Raw genomic sequence first — 10,571 nt, forward strand, 5'->3', positions numbered from 1 at the left:
GTGTAAAAAAAAAAGAACAGGGCCTAGAGATGCGTTTTTTAAAAGCTGAACTGTAGCGTTTTATAATGCCATAACATATGTGAACGCAACGGTCAAACACGTCCATCTAGGGCATATTTACTTCGAAAAAGAATGGAAAAGCAGCACAGTTTGCAACATGGTGTTCTAACAACTCAGCGCTCAACTTAAAGGTGTAGTTCACCCACAAATGAACAATTGAGTGTTAATTCACTCACCCTCAGGCCATCCCAGATGTAGGCTAGGTGACTTTTTTTCTTCAGTAAAATAGTAAAGAAGATTTTTTTAGCTTAATGGCCCTTTGTGATTCACAAAATGTAAGTCATCGGCTACCGTCACTTTGAGAGTAAAAAAAAACGTATCAGGAAACACAAAATTAATACCAATGGCTCATGATGATACATTGAGATCTTATGAAGCGAAACGATTGGTCTGTGCAAGAAACGAAACATTATTTACAAAATTATTACCTGTAATCTACGGTCTGCAGGCCGATGCTAAGGAGTGATGTCTGGCTCGCGGACGACTCAAAATTTTGGGTGAACTGTCCCTTTAAAGCAACAGTGTGCAAGTTTGTTTACCTTGAAATATAAGTTTCAAAATCATTATGATTATAAGATAAGGCCAATGGCTCCTGTTTCTTTCCCACGCTCCTCGCCAAACGTCTGTTCTGGAAAGTTTGGTGACCCTGTTGCCAGCTCTCGTGAGACAAATAAGCAACCGCAGCTTCAAAAACAAGCCCAATATTATTTGATTATTTATTATCATAAATGTTATTTATTATTAATTATTTATTACCAATAAATGAGCCTGCAACATATTAAACTGAAACCACTCTTTTATTTGAAAAGCAAAAACAAAAGTTATTTTACAAAAACCAGCAAATTGCAACAAAGTGGGAGCTGTAACACAGCCACATATTTATATTTATAAAATATGGGCAAATAAAATATATTCGATCCAAATGTATATACTGTTAGTATTAGTATAGGCCTACTTGTTTTTTTATTATAGCCTGTGATAATTAATACATTATAAAAATCATTGTAAAAATGTTACATTTACCTTATAAAAGAAAGTCATCCCACTCCTTTTTTACGTCTATTACATCGCTTGGATTACACGCACCTTTATATTGAATTATTATATTATAGGCCTAGTAGGCCTATTGCACTGATTGGCCACTTTGAGCAGACCATGGAGCAGACAGAGTATCAATCAATGCATTGGAGAATACGACGAGCATGAATGTAAAGAAACGAAGTTGCTTGTCAAAGCTACCGTATTTTTTTTTTTTTAAATAAGCCCAAAAAACACGACCCAGTATTTTTTTTATGCAACGTAACAAAAAAAGAAGCCCAAAGTTGCGTATTAAAAGCGGACTTGGCAACTCTGTTTGGTGAGCGGTATGAAATTCCGCGAAAAGGGCGGATTGCTTTATGGCGGAAACAAATGCATTTGTACGGATATTCACAGTAATTAAGACAGTGAATTCCACTCATTTAACTGTAGGGGGCTCCAAATTGGCAAAAATATATAAAACTACATACAGTTGCTTTAAAAGAAAAAACGCCTCTGTATAATTCTTTTTTTTAATTCCACTACCCTGCATCTCGCATTTTAAAAACGTTCTCTGTGTGAATGGCCCCTGATAGACTGATGCATGGACCTCAGCCATACAGTATCTAGGAACTGTTTTGAGTCATGCATCCACATAGCAACACACTGCACTGCAGTCTAGTTAATCCAATTACTGTTTTAGGTATGTTTATCTTATCGAGCACTTTAAAAACTTTGTATATCATTTTGACTTCTTCTTCTTCTTCTTCTTCTTCTTCTTCTTCTTCTTCTTCTTCTTCTTCTTCTTCTTCTTCTTCTTCTTCTTCTTCTTCTTCTTCTTCTTCTTCTTCTTCTTCTTCTTCTTCTTCTTCTTCTTCTTCTTCTTCTTCTTTAAGGCAAGATGTTAATATTGTTCCATGGATGACAAAGAAACTCCTCTTGTTTTGAATATCATGTGTTTTATATACTTCACAGTTACCAGCAGAGGGCATTCATTCATGAGATGAGTGGGTTGCAACATTTTGTGGGTTGACTCATTTCTAAGTAATTTGTCATCCAGACTGAAAGTGAAAACACTGCACAATGTGAAGAGATTTGACAGTGTTGTAATTATGTGGTGTCATGCTAGAAAAGCTCCACCCACATTGAAATCTTACTTGTCCACATGCTCCACTTAGATATATTAAACATCAAATATGTTCTGATTGGTTGTGATTGTATCAAACTGCACAGAAATTTCACTTTTAGTGTAGCTAGCCAACTTGCTGGAAAACTAGCACCGTGCTTGGTTATAGGACATGGTGTATCTATGGTTTGTATCATAATGAGAGAATTACAGCTCCTCACCTCAGTAGCCTGGTATGACCTTTCTTCAAATTAAGAGGAAAGTGGTGTGGTGTGCGAGTGTGCCGTGGTATGAACCCACAGAGAAGACGGGATCAGGTTACCGCAGCCGGTGTGAGAGCTATTGCACCTTAGTTTAACCACTGAACATTATTGCAAGTTGCCTGATCCAGTTAAGATGATGAATTTCTGCTCTTTTAGCTCTTGAAGTTTGTGTATAAGGCCATTGTTTTCATTATATTTCACAGCTGCTCATGTTATATACTTTGAGCGAAGAGGCCTGAGACTGAATAGAGATGCTGGTGAATCATAATACAGAATTATGCAAAACTACTCAAGAACACTGAGTAAGAGCCACATCAGTCCGGAGGTAATTTCCATAGCCTGGTCTGCATGTGTACAGCACACCAGCTTTTACAGCCACTTTAGTGTTTTAAGCCATTTTCTTGTCCAGTTTGATTCTGCTTCCAAGAGCAACGGAAAGCTCCCCAGCGGTGGAAAGACTTGGAGGAATTTTAGAGAGGACGGGGGGTGGGAGTGATGTGCTTTTGGAGTTGTTTTTGGTGCTTCCCAGGATGAGGGGAGAAGTGGTGTTGCTGGCAATGGAAGACCGAAAGTCTGTTCCCTCTCACAGTTAATGGGTGATAATAATAATAATAAGCATAATTTGTATAGTGCTATTTTCCAAAGCTCAAGGTCATTTCACAGTGAAATTACAGGCACATTCATTCAGAAATGAACATGAATGAAAACTACAAAATAGTTTTTTTACACTTTAAATAATAGCTGGACACCCCTTGCCAGAAAGTAAAAAAAAAAGCATAGAGGCTGCTTGAAGGTTATTTATGCTTTGTGTACTTTGGTTGTTGGTAAAGTGTTGCTAAGCAGTTGCAAGGGTCTTCTGGGTGGTTGCTAGAGAGACAGACAGCTAGTTACTTAGCTGGATGGTTGGTTATTTAATTAGTCAGACAGTGGTTAGTGTTAGTTAGGAATCACCCATTAGGGTAGTTGAAAACGTCATTAGGAGTCATCCTCCGTCTTTGATCAGGTTGTTAAGTAGTTAGGTAGGTAGGTAGTTTTAGTTAGGAATCATCCATTAGGGTCTTTGATAATGTAGGACTAGTTACGTAGGTAGTTAATTGTAGATAGGAATCATCCATTAGGGTCTTTGAAAATGTCAATTTGTTAGAATCATTCAGTAGGGTCTTCAATAATGTCAATAGTCAGTTATGAAGTTATAGTTAGAAATCATCCATTGGGGTCTTTAAAAATGTCTAATTTATATAGGAATCATCCATTAAGGTCTTTGAAAATTTCAGATTTCAATTGTCATCCATTAGCATTTTCAAAAACTTCGGTAGATGTTAGTTATTTATAGTTAATTAGGAATCATTCATTAGGGTCATTCAAAGTTTCAATAGCTAGTTAGGAATAGGGCCCGTTTAAAATTTCAACAGGCCCCTGGATCTTACTTCCCAGTACTTTTTTTATTGTCTTCTTTCTTTTCTATGTATGTGAAGGTCCAGAGCATTCCAGAACTATTCTTTTCCACCATAATCCCTTCCTGGCTTTTTGGATTGTTTATACTAAATGTAAACATTTCGACCTGTTGTTCCCTGATGAAACGCGCTCCACCTGTGCCGGAACACCTGCCCTCTAGATGTTTTGTCCTAGAACACATGTTCGTAACACTGTCTGAATCTACTGTCCTTCAACCATGTCCTGATTTGATCTGCTGGTCGGTGATTCAGCGCAGACGTTTGTATGCGATCTAAGGCCAAACATGTGCTGCATTGCCACGTCATCTACACTAGATCATGGATGCTGTCCTGAGGGTTCATATATTGTACACGTGGAGCTGTTTTAGGGCAAGAAAGCCAGGATCAGCTTCATATGAGTGTTATGGGATCAAATTGTTACCCATCTCGATTCTGATTATTGACATCTGGAGAGCCTTAAAATCAGCATTTTGAGTTCCCTCACAAGAATATTGTTTGCTACACACTAGCTACAAATGGCTAACTTTTGTTAGCTGCATGTAATATTATGAAATATTCAATATTATAAACACAATAAGCCACTCAAAGCCATGGGTAATTTTATGTTCCACAGAAAAAAGAAAATCAATCAGTTTTGGAATTACACGAGGGTAAATTAAAGAATTCTTCCACTAATGCTAATAGAATTAATTAGGCTCACTGTAGACAGTTTACAGTGTAGCTTAGCGCGTTAATATCAATTTGAAGCCACAGGTAGGATATGTTCTATTTAGCAGCATTTTACAACACTTTTGAGCGAGGCTCACTGAGTCAGAAGTTCGACTGAAGTTAGAGTTTTCAGATGTCTTTTTTTTAACCTGTCTTTTAATTGCTTATGTTTCCTCTTTAACTTATAGTTTATTATCAACACAGAAGGTAAGAGCAAGCCACTAGGGTGGTAGCCTATCAATCTGATTAGGTTTAGCAGACGGAAAGGGCCCATCCCCACAGTGTAATGTAACTTTGGCATTAGCTTGAACATGAAATCCTTTCTGCGGCACATGCAGCGCAAACCTTTACTTTATCCGTTTTACTGCAAATTAAAATTTTGTTGCTTTTTCCGTCTGATTTTACGGGAAACATCTGGGGCCCGCACCACTCCGTAACTGTGGCCCGAGGCATTCTGGCTCAGAAGGAAGGCGGGAATAATGAGACCGTATCAAACACGCTACTGATGGATAGGCACTCTACCCTCAACACAATGAACACACAGGTTTTTTTTATTAAAAGATGTTTGATATTGTATTATTACTTTCAAATCGGTAAAAAAAAACTATTCAGTAGGCTAATTCTTTTACTTAGACCTAATCACGGTTTTGCATACTTGCTCTAAAACTTACCAATGTAGCCTTTTGTTGGCACATGTTGCTGTTTATTTCATTTTTTCATTGATTTAGAACCTAAATATAATTTATTTAATATAAATTAAACAATAATGCCGGAGCAGACTGTGTGCGCTGCCGTGGTTCGCGTGAAACAACGTGAAACCAGACCACATTTGCACCAATCAAAAGCATATTTACACTGTCTGAATCGTTCCCTATCACCTACATTGTGCACTTCGAGCCATTCACCGTACAGGAAATACTACACTGTGAACAAGCGACCAGAGCCGGACATCAGTAACTAAGTACATTTACTTGAGTATGACTTTTTGAGTATCTGTAATGTGTATTACATACAACAATAATAAAACAAAAGCATTGACATAAAAAAGGAAATTTACTTTTGGTACTTAAGTACTTTTAAAATCAAGTACTTCTGTACTTTTACGTAAGTAAAAATCTGTCTTTACAACTTTTACTTGTAATGGAGTAATATTTGACCTGCAGTAGCTGTACTTTCACTCAAGTAATGGAGTTGAGTACTTTGTCCGCCTCTGCAAGCGACCGATCTTAGCCGCAGCTTCAGCGTCTATTTACAGTGCAGGGGGCGGGCACTTCGGATTCTAGAGTACCGTCCTTACTGATTCAGTCCGATTCGTTAAATCCGATAGGCCTATGTGAACGAATCCTTAAAGGGGGTCATATGATGCTTTTTTAAAGATCATTATTTTGTGTATTTGGTGTAACAGAATATGTAACAAATTGATAAAAGCAATCCAAATAATAAACACAACTTTTTAAATAGTTATTAAGTGCCAGAAAAAACACTGGAAATGAAAGTTTTCTGACATAGTGTTTTGTGATTTAATGCCATCAGATGTTTTAAAAAGCAGAGTTCAATTATTCTTGAACAGGCCTACAGAACAACTGAGCTTTTATCAAACATTAATGCCTCAACAGTGGAGTCGTTTCCTTTAGATTTCTATCAAACTAAGCCTAGGAAAATGAGATGTAAACAATTAAATGCTTTGCGAGCGTTGGTGTAGATTTAAAGGAGAAATGAAAAGGTCTGGTAGGGGTCCGGTATTTAAATGCGGTAGTTATCTGCGGTTGTTAAAGCATTTGCCTCCAGCCGTCTGGATTCAGTGATTTCTTCTTATTAAAGTGGACAGGCTTTTTTTTATAAGCTTAGGGGTAAAGCTGGCTGGACTTTCTCTTCGGCTAATGAACCTGCACTGTTTTATAACCGTTTCTTTTTGTAACAAAATAAGGGGAAAATCTGAATGTTCTTTACTGTAGTAAAAACCGGCATATCTAGAGTGATTATATGGACAAAGCAAAGTGTTCACCCCTAAATGTTCAAAAATATGTTTTAATAAATAAGCAAAATGTACAATGGACGGAAATTGAAAATGTTGCATAGGAAAAATCATATGTATGCATTCATCCATGCAGCGTACTTCAAGAAAGTATTGCTCTAAATTGCATTGGTCCCTTAAAAAAGCTGACAATACTCACAGGTAGCCTATTTACAATCGTTTTTTGTTCGTATACATACACACACACACACACACACACACATATATATATATGTAAACTCTTCTGTTTAGAGACAAACACACAATATAGTTTCCATACTGATAACAGATGGCCTTCCTGTACTATCACCATGCCGACATTTAAGAATAATTTGTGAAAATGATTAAATGTATTTGACGACACAGGAGACATCATCTACGTTTCCTCTATATAAAAAGCTCCTTTCGTTGTTTCCTTCATGAGGATGCTCAAGTCCGTAGGTGTATCTACTGAATGTCCTTTGGCCACGTCACTGAGGTTTAGAGGTTCATCAATAAATCCTTTGGTGTCTTCAAAATTAGTGGGAAAGTATTGCTCTAAATTGCATTGGTCCCTTAAAAAAGCTGACAATACTCACAGGTAGCCTATTTACAATCGTTTTTTGTTCGTATACATACACACACACACACACACACACACACACATATATATATATGTAAACTCTTCTGTTTAGAGACAAACACACAATATAGTTTCCATACTGATAACAGATGGCCTTCCTGTACTATCACCATGCCGACATTTAAGAATAATTTGTGAAAATGATTAAATGTATTTGACGACACAGGAGACGTCATCTACGTTTCCTCTATATAAAAAGCTCCTTTCGTTGTTTCCTTCATGAGGATGCTCAAGTCCGTAGGTGTATCTACTGAATGTCCTTTGGCCACGTCACTGAGGTTTAGAGGTTCATCAATAAATCCTTTGGTGTCTTCAAAATTAGTGGAAGTAAACAGTCTGTGGAAGAAGAAAAAAAGCATTTATAAGAAAGGTTCAAAAATCTGCTTCTTTCTATCAAATAGTGCTGAAACGTCTTTGCAGGAATTTTCTGGGAAGGCCTAAAGCGTCAAGGTTTGTTTGTGGTCGAACGCACAGACTTGGTTTAAAATGTAGAGAAATGGGAAGCTATTAATGATCCCATTATTTAATTGTGAGTGGGAGCACATGCTTACACAAGAAAAGGCTTGATTCAAACATGTTACACAAATGCCAGGTGGAATTACGTCACTGGAAAATAGCTGTGATTTAGGAGGTCGTTTGGTTTGAAATTCGAAGCCATACACCTGCCTTTCTTCTGATTTCTCAGTAGCATATATTACTTTATCCAAAGAAATTCATAAGATTGAGTTAGAATTCCAAGTAAAATCATTTTTTGACAGCTGTGTGTTGTCTTGATTGATGGAGGCCTAATCCAGAGCATACAATGAAAGCAACAGCTTTATCCAACTCATTTTAACCGGTGGATTCAAATGGGTTAAAATGCATAATTATGATTACTCATTTCAATTATTGGTGATTTCAAGTAGGACCGTATTCAGTATTATAGACATGCAGGTTCATATAATAGATACCACAAGATATAACTAATGCATGCATATTTTAGCTTATTAAATCAAATGAAAATACATTTTAATTTTAAAAAAATCTCAAAATTATTTTTAATAATTGCTCATATTGGATCACATTTTAGCCTGAAAGATTTCAGCCTTGCCTTAATGCCTTAAGATGTCAGTCTTTGGTTTCAGTGGTTTCTGTGAAGTTATTTCACAAGCACCTTCTCACTTACAAAATGAAGGTTCCTGCAGAACCATAAGGAACGTCACTTCCTGATGCCATATAGCAGAATCTTTTAGTTCAACTGAGCACTGTTCTTTAATATACAGGTGCTTTAAAGAACCCAAAACACTGATCTGAAGAACCAAGTAGGTTAACAAGAATGTTTTTAATCTCCCAAAAACCATATAGGCTACTACAGCCAAATTGAACCTTTATTTTTAGGAGTGTAGACCAAGATTTTTTTTTTCCCAGGGGTTCCAGAGAACCTTCTTAATTTCTTTGCACATATATAAAAACGTTCAAATGCATCCAGTATTTCCTCAGTCATGATAATAATTATTTTCCATTTCTCTCTCACGTTTATTAATGCGCTTTGTAACCAGCTTTTTAATCGCCGGTGAAATGTGAGTTTTAGTCATTAAAGGGAAAATGTTCCACTAAATATAAAAAGCTTGGTTGGGTCGTCATTCGTTTCGTAAGATTGACGATATTATGTGAATATGTTTATTTGCACCCTATATGAACTTAACTGAGAAAAATGAGAATCCAGCGTTTGCTTTCCTTGTTATTTTTTAGAAAACATAGGCTACATTACTATTAGGCTATAATTCTCTCCATACTGTCTGTGATTTCTCTGTTGGCTCTTTAGAAAATGTAGCAGTCAAGGAATGTGTAATCAGCCAGTTCTCATAGTAATTATGATGAAAGTTCATTTCTTACTCTAATTGCGCGCGGCTTCTATGGTGCATTTTACTGTTTAGAGGGTTTTACGATTCTTTAAAGCATAATAATATATGTTCTATAGCCTATGTTTATGTTCTCCCATATTAATTTAGTCCAAATGGCATATCGTGACCTCTAGCATTTCTGTTATAATCGCTGAGATTATACATGCCACTGGTTTATGTCCTAAAGTATCTTTAAAAACGTTCTGGCGTTTTCTGTGACACCAGATTGAATTGAATATCCCCGTGATAGCTATTTGTCCTCTACATTAAACATTTATTTTAATATCTATCCTAGTGTATGTTATGAAGACATTCTCTAACAATAAAAAAATAATAGGACTTAGTCTAACATATAAAATTAACATTATATATATATATAGGGCAAGAATTATGGTAAAACTGATATTACGAAATTATAAGATGCTTATTAAAAAAATTATTATAGATGTAAAATATTTTACTTTGTAAAATATTTTTAAAGAACCCAAAACACTGATCTGAAGAACCAAGTAGGTTAACAAGAATTTTTTAATCTCCCAAAAATATTACTTTGTAAAATATTTTTAAAATAAAAAAACATATTATCTAACATTTGCAATGCTACACTGTATATTGCATTATAAGGCAACTTGTAATATGGTAAAATATTGTTGTTTTTTTATAGGTAAAAAGTAGAAATCACCTAATTTATGCAGAAAGTAGATTCCGGGATTTCTTGCATTGAGATTTTATTTAAAAGGTTTATTTTTATTTTTGTTATATGATTTGTTTGTTTATTTATTTGTTTATCTATTAATTTGATGCCTTTTTAAAATTATTTCATAAGAGCAATCAGGGCTTAGTTGTCACATTTTATTTTAAGTGAATAGTTCTTAATTTCTCATGAAATCATAAGATATTGAAAAAAATTTATATATGGAATTATAGGTGTAAAATAATGTACATTATACTTTAAAAAATGTTTTTAGGAGAAAAAGAAATTCTCACATTTGATATACTACGATGTATATTGTATTTAACAAAGCAATATGCATGTAATATGGTAAAATATTGTTGTTTTATTTATTTGATGCCTTTTTGAGTTATTCTATAAGACTAGTTGTCACGCTTTTTACTTCAGTGAATATTTCTCAATAGGTGTGGAGTTGTCAAATCAATGCAACCTTTGCATTACACAGAAGGTTCTTTATAATGGAAAAATGTTCTTCACATTAAGAAAACTGGGTCTTTTAAGCACTGTTCATGGAAAGATTCTTTGGAGAACCAAAATGGTTCTTCACTGCAAAACCCCCTTTTTGGCAACTTATTTTTAAAAGTGTAGATACAGTAATTTCTCCTCTGAAATGGCATAGGTTTGGAACGACATGAAGGTGAGTGAATATGACCACATTTTTATTTTTGTGTGAACAAAGGGTGAAGTACCT

This window comes from Sinocyclocheilus grahami, unplaced genomic scaffold (assembly GCF_001515645.1).
Source record: "Sinocyclocheilus grahami isolate Dianchi unplaced genomic scaffold, SAMN03320097.WGS_v1.1 scaffold735.1, whole genome shotgun sequence".
NCBI lineage: Eukaryota > Metazoa > Chordata > Actinopteri > Cypriniformes > Cyprinidae > Sinocyclocheilus > Sinocyclocheilus grahami.